The sequence below is a fragment of the Lipotes vexillifer genome, unplaced genomic scaffold (assembly GCF_000442215.2).
Source record: "Lipotes vexillifer unplaced genomic scaffold, Lipotes_vexillifer_v1.1 scaffold1873, whole genome shotgun sequence".
Taxonomy (NCBI): domain Eukaryota; kingdom Metazoa; phylum Chordata; class Mammalia; order Artiodactyla; family Lipotidae; genus Lipotes; species Lipotes vexillifer.
In genome coordinates this window covers 301133-308553 of record NW_006792772.1, presented here as the reverse complement: position 1 = coordinate 308553, position 7421 = coordinate 301133, and positions in this window count along the sequence as shown.

Here is a 7421-nt window from a genome sequence, read left to right as displayed (position 1 = left end):
TATGGCCTCAGATTCAGGGGGAAAAAAAAAAAACCTGCAATCTTAAGAGCCAGGGGTTTATTTATTGTATTTTACAGATAATGATGAGAATGAGCATTTAGACACATTACATTCTGTTTTCATGCATAGGTTTGATTCTGAGCTTTAGTTAGCTCATTAGAGTCTCAAAAAAAACAAAAACACAAAAACCTAAGAACTAATACTCCAGTGGTGCTTAACTTACAATTCATTCACCATCTAATCCTATTCACAGTTTTCACTCTCACATTATCACGCAACTAAATTCATGAAATATTGTTTAGTGCTGGCTGTACTCCCTGGGCCCCTGATAGGCAAGGTGAGGGCCGGTTAAGTATGAAATGATGATGACACCTATGAAGACTGCCTTGCATCCTACTCTAGAATGGGATTGGTACAAACAAATGAGCTGATACCACATGAGTAAGAAACATTTAATCAGGGACAGACTCTGGAAACTTCCACTGGTATCTGGCTGAGGGGGACAGACCAGGCACAGGAAGGATCTTAACGTGCTGAGATGGAGGGTCGAGCATCGCAGGAGAAAGATCAGATAAGCAAAAGTTGGGCAGCAGCAGGGCAGTTCAGGCTCTATTCAAGCAAACGGGAGTGGCCCCATTTGGTGGCAGCACAGCAGATATGCAGGAGAGACCTGGGAAGGCAGGATGATATCATGGAAAGCCTTGAATGTCAAGCCAAAGGGCGTGTCATATATTCAGAAGGTTTTGGAGCAGAAGAGCACTTGATTAGAGCTGCACTTTAAAAATCTCTCTGCCAGCTCTGTGTAGAGTGCTTGGAGGCGAAAAAGAGATAGAGGTAGGGAAGGAGGCTGTAGCCAAACCAAAGCCCCCTGGATGAGTGAGTGGAAGGGGACAGCTGATATGAGAAACCTCCATGGAGCAGAATTGTATGCACCTTGCTGGGGACTGAGCGTCAGTAGCATCAGAGGGCAGGAAGGGCTGAGAGGAGGCCACCTGTGATCCTTGATGTCAGCTAGATCGGCATTTGTACCCCAACTCTGTTCAGCTACCAAAACTCTCTTGAGTCTGAAACCTTATTTGTAACAGGGAAAAATTAACCTTACAGGGCTGTGGTGATGGGTGACCGAGTGAACTTGTAAAATGTCTGGTCCAGAGTGCGCCTGATACCTTGGCTTCCTCCTTTCCCTGTGTTCTCGTTATTTAAAGCACAGGGCATGTTGAGGGAGGGATGGAGCTGGGGGTTGGGGTTAGCAGATGTAAGCTATTATGTATAGGATGGGTAAACAATAAGGTCTTACTGCATAGCACAAGGATCTATATTCAATATCCTATGACAAACCATAATGGAAAAGATATAAAAAAGAATGTATATGTATGTATAACTGAATCACTTTGCTGTACAGCAGAAATTAACACAACATTGTAAATAAGATGTACTTAAATTAAAAAAAAAACAAAACAGGGCATGGACCCGCAGCAACAGCATCTAGAAACATGTTAGAAACGTAGACCCTCACTCCCCACCCTAGACCTGCTGAATCAGAATCTGCCCTTTGACATGATCCCCAAAGATTTTCATGCACATTAAAGTTTGAGAAGCATTACCCTATGCTTTCCATCCAGGTCCCCCAGCTTCTGTCTGACTTCTTAGCTTTGACTCCCCAATTCTTTCCTCCACCTCCCATCCTCCAAGAAAAACTGGGGAAATGAAGGGGAAAAATACCATAAAGCCTAGAAGAATGTCCTCTGACTCTAACATAACAACATTAATTTTTCTCTTTTGTTAAAACTGTCACTAGAAGGCATTTTTTTTTAATTTCTAAGAAGTGATTTTCAACAATATTTGAAGAAAAATGACTTCCAAAGACAGATTTAGTTGGCAGTTTTTCTGCTGTGTTTGTGGGGAGTGGGAGCTGTCTCAATATTTCCCTAGTGGTGCAGTGGTTGGGAATCCGCCTGCCAATGCAGGGGACACGGGTTCCAGCCCTGGTCTGGGAGGATCACACATGCCGCAGAGCAGCTGGGCCCGTGCACCACAGCTACTGAGCCTGCCCTGTAGAGCCCGTGAGCCACGGCAACTGAGCCCACGTGCCGCAACTACTGAAGCCCATGCGCCTGGAGCCTGTGCTCTGCAACGAGAGAAGCCACCTCAATGAGAAGTCCGAACACCACAACGATGAGTGGTCCCCGCTCACCACAACTGGAGAAAAGCTCACATGCAGCAATGAAGAGCCAATGCAGCCATACATACATACATACATACATACATACATACATAAAAGAAAAAAGCACACCTGCAGTGAAGTTTTTAGATGGGCTGATAAAGGAAAAGACAGTGCTCCAGTGACAGTACTAATCCAATTTTAAAAGGTAACAAGCAGGGCCTGTGGCTGAGAGATGAGAACCTTTGATTTTGTGGATTAAGGATCAAGCTCAGTCCTGAATGCCTGTACATTTGGCTACCATTCAAACCAAAGATTTTAGGCTCTCGACACTGTGAAGCAACAGCATGGTAAAGGATCAAAATATGGAGATTTCTTCACAAGGGAGCATTAGTTCAGGTTCTGCCAATGTAGGTATTCTCTGCATAACATCCACAAGCACAGGGAAGTGGCTGAGCTGGCACCAGTGGCTCAAGGCAGCAAAAACAGACATTCTGACTCCAAACAGAGAGGACAGCACCGTGAGCTCTAAGCCCCACTCTTGCAAAGCTGTGTTCATGATGAGAACACAAAAGCCACAAAACAAACAACCCTGGATCAACACCTCAGAAATTCACCAGCGTGGATCCAGGACTCCTTACCAGAACAGTCCTCCAAATACTTTTTTGTAGTAATGGGAAAAACTTCTAGAATTTCCTAACCCTGATGAGAATCTGCAACTGACAAAACATTCCCTGATTTTATTTCAGTCTAAATAAGTGAGGATGGCATGGATTAAAAAGTATACGCAGTTGACTGGATAGTCTACCACATTTAATATAATTTCTTATTATTAGTGACGGCACCATTATGATAGAGAACAAATATCTAGGAAAGTGAGACTCTCTGCCACTTAGCTGAGTTCTTAAGCAAGTCGAAAGCCACCTTTTAAGTATCCATGTTGTTGTCAATAATGATTATAGTTAATTTCCATTTATAAAGCAACAGACTGTTCTTACAAAATGTTACTGTAAGGGTAGTAGATAATTCCCAAATGCTAAAACTGAGACAGAGAGAGGTTAATATCTTGTCCAAGGATATACAACTGATAAAACATGAACCTGCCCATTACATTTATACCTTTCTGACTCTCAAATCCTATCTACTAATTCACATTGCCTCCACTAAGTCAGTACACCTTACTGTGCCTCACTTGCCTTACCTGTATAATGAAGACTGTCTGGTCTCCCAGGGTAGATATTTTCTACCCTGATATCTTTTTTTAAAAAAACTTATTGAAGTATAATTCCTTTATAATTGTGTGTTAGTTTCTGCTGTATAAAAAAGTGAATCAGCCATACATATACATATCTCCTCTCTCTTGCGTCTCCCTCCCATCCTCCCTATCCCACCCCTCTAGGTGGTCACAAAGCACTGAGCTGATCTCCCTGTGCTATGTGGCTGCTTCCCACTAGCTATCTATTTTATATTTGGTAGTGTATATATGTCTATGCCACTCTCTCGCTTTGTCTCAGCTTACCCTTCCCCCACCCCATGTCCTCAAGTCCATTCTCTACGTCTGTGTCTTTATTCCTGTCCTGCCCCTAGGTTCTTCAGAACCTTTTTTTTTTAGATTCCATATATATGTGTTAGCATATGGTATTTATTTTTCTCTTTTTTACTTGCTTCCCTCTGTATGACAGACTCTAGCACCATCCACCTCGCTACAAATAACTAAATTTCATTTCCTTTTATGGCTGAGTAATATTCCATTGTATATATATGCCACATCTTCTTTATCCATTCATCTGTCGATGGACATTAGGGTCATTTCCATGTCATGGCTGTTGTAAATAGACCTGCAATGATCATTGTGGTACAAGACTTTGAATTACGGTTTTCTTAGGGTTTATAAGAAATTATATTAAATAATTTTATTAAATAATAAGAATATATTAAATTATATTAAATATATATATATTAAATATATTGAGCTGCACAAGCTGCTTGTAAATTTTAATCCTTTGTCAAAGGAGATTAATCCTTTGTCAGTTGCTTCATTTACAAATATTTTCTCCCATTCTGAGGGTTCTCTTTTCATCTTGTTTATGGTTTCCTTTGTTGTGCAAAAGTTTTTAAGTTTCATTAGGTCCCATTTGTTTATTTTTGTTTTTATTTCCATTTCTCTAGGAGGTGGGTCAAAAAGGATCTTGATGTGATTTATGTCATAGAGTGTTCTGCGTATGTTTTCCTCTAAGAGTTTTACAGTGTCTGGCCTTACATTGAGGTCTATAATCCATTTTGAGTTTATTTTTGTGTATGGTGTTAGGGAGTGTTCTAATTTCATTCTTTTACATGTAGCTGTTCAGTTTTCCAAGCACCATTTATTGCAGAGGCTGTCTTTTCTCCATTGTATATTCTTGCCTCTTTTATCAAAGATAAGGTGAGTATATGTGCATGGGTTTATCTCTGGGCTTTCTATCCTGTTCCATTGATCTATATTTCTGTTTTTGTGCCAGTACCATACTGTCTCGATTACTATAGCTTTGTAGTATCGTCTAAAGTCCAGGAGCCTGATTCCTCCAGCTCCATTTTTCTTTCTTAAGATTGCTTTGGCTATACGGGGTCTTTTATGTTTCCATACAAATTGTGAAATATTTTGTTATAGTTCTGTGAAAAATGCCATTGGTAGTTTGATAGGGATTGCATTGAATCTATAGATTGCTTTGGGTAGTAGAGTCATTTTGACAATGTTGCTTCTTCCAATCCAAGAACATGGTATATCTCTCTATCTGTTTGTATTGTGTTTGATTTTATTCATCAGTGTCTTATAGTTTTCTGCCTACAGGTCTTTTGTCTCCTTAGGTAAGTTTATTCCTAGGTATTTTATTCTTTTTGTTGCAGTGTAACTGGGAGTGTTTCCTTAACTTCTCTTTCAGATTTTTCATCATTAGTGTATAGGAATGCAAGAGATTTCTGTGCATTAATTTTTTATCCTGGTACTTTACCAAATTCATTGATTAGCTCTAGTAGTTTTCTCAGAGCATCTTTAGAATTCTCTATGTATAGTATCATGTGATCTGTAAGCAGTGACAGTTTTGCTTCTTCTTTTCTGATTTGGATTCCTTTTATTTCCTTTTCTTCTCTGATTGCTGTGGCTGAAACCTCCAAAACTATGTTGAATAAGAGTGGTGAGAGTGGGCAACCTTGTCTTGTTCCTGATCTTAGTGGAAATGCTTTCAGTTTTCACCATTGAGAACTAGGTTGGCTGTGGGTTTGTCATATATGGCCTTTATTATGTTGAGGTAAGTTCCTTCTATACCTACTTTCTGGAGGGTTGTTACCATAAATGAATGTTGAATTCTATAAAACGTTTTTCTGCATCTATTGAGATGATCATATGGTTTTTATCCTTCAATCTGTTAATATGGTTTATCACATTGATTGATCTGAGTATACTGAAGAATCCTTGCATTCCTGGATAAACCCCACTTGATCATGGTTTAAGATCCTTTTAATGTGCTGTTGCATTCTGTTTGCTAGTATTTTGTTGATGATTTTTGCATCTATGTTCATCAGTGATATTTGCCTGTAGTTTTCTTTCTTAGTGACATCTTTGTCTGGTTTTGGTATCACAATGATGGTGGCCTCATAGAATGAGTTTGGAAGTGTTCCTCCCTCTGCTATATTTTGGAAGAATTTGAGAAGGATAGGTGTTAGCTCTTCTCTAAATGTTTGATAGAATTCTCCTGTGAAGCCATCTGGTCCTGGGCTTTTGTTTGTTGGAAGATTTCTAATCAAAGTCTCAATTTCAGTGCTTGTGATTGGTCTGTTTATATTTTCTGTTTCTTCTTGGTTCAGTCTCGGAAAGTTGTGCTTTTCTAAGAATTTGTCCATATCTTCTAGGTTGTCCATTTTATTGGCATGTAGTTGCTTGAGGTAATCTCTCATGATCCTTTGTATTTCTGCAGTGTCACTTGTTACTTCTTTTTCATTTCTAATTCTGTTGATTTTAGTCTTCTCCCTTTTTTTTTTTTTGATGCATCTAGCTAACAGTTTATCCATTTTATTTGTCTTCTCAAAGATCCAGCTTTAATTTTATTGATCTTTGCTATCATTTCCTTCATTTCTTTTTCATTTATTTCTGATCTGATCTTTATGATTTCTTTCCTTCTGCTAACTTTGGGGTTTTTGTTCTTCTTTCTCTAATTGCTTTAGGTGTAAGGTTAGGTTTTTTATTTGAGATGTTTCTTGTTTCTTCAGGTAGGATTGTATTGCTATAAACTTCCCACTTAGAACTGCTTTTGCTGCATCCCATAGGTTTTGGGTCATTGTGTTTTCACTGGCATTTTTTTTTAGGTATTTTTTTATTTCCTCTTTGACTTCTTCAGTAATCTCTTGGTTATTTAACAACATATTGTTTAGCCTCCATGTGTTTGTATTTTTTACAGATTTTTTTTTTCCTGTATTTGATCTGTTGTCTCATAGCATTATGGTCAGAAAAGATATTTGATACGATTTCAATTTTCTTGAATTTACCAAGGCTTGATTTGTGATCCAAGATATGATCTATCTTTGAGAATGTTCCATGAGCACCTGAGAAGAAAGTGTATACTGTTGTTTCTGGATGGAATGTCCTATAAGTACCAATTAAGTCCATCTTGTGTAATGTATCATTTAAAGCTTGTGTTTCCTTATTTATTTTCATTTTGGATGATCTGTCCATCGGTGAAAGTGGGGTGTTAAAGTCCTCTACTATGTCTGTGTTACTCTCTACTTCCTGTTTTATGGTTGTTAGCATTTGCCTTATGTATTGAGGTGCTCCTATGTTAGGTGAATAAATATTTACAATTGTTATATCTTCTTCGTGGGTTGATCCCTTGATCATTATGTACTGTCTTTCTTTGTCTCTTCTAATAGTCTTTATTTTAAAGTCTATTTTGTCTGATATAAGAATTGCTACTCCAGCTTTCTTTTGATTTCCATTACATGGAATATCTTTTTCCATCCCCTCATTTTCACTCTGTATGTGTCCCTAGGTCTGAAGTGGATCTCTTGTAGACCGCATATATACAGGATTTGTTTTTGTATCCATTCAGCCAGTCTCTGTCTTTTGTTGGTAGCATTTAATCCATTTACATTTAAGGTAATTATTGATATGTATGTTCCTATTAACATTTTCTAAATCCTTTTGGGTTTGTTGTTGTAGGTCTTTTCCTTTTCTTGTGTTTCCTGCCTAGAGAAGTTCCTTTAGCATTTGTTTTAGAGCTGATTTGGTGGT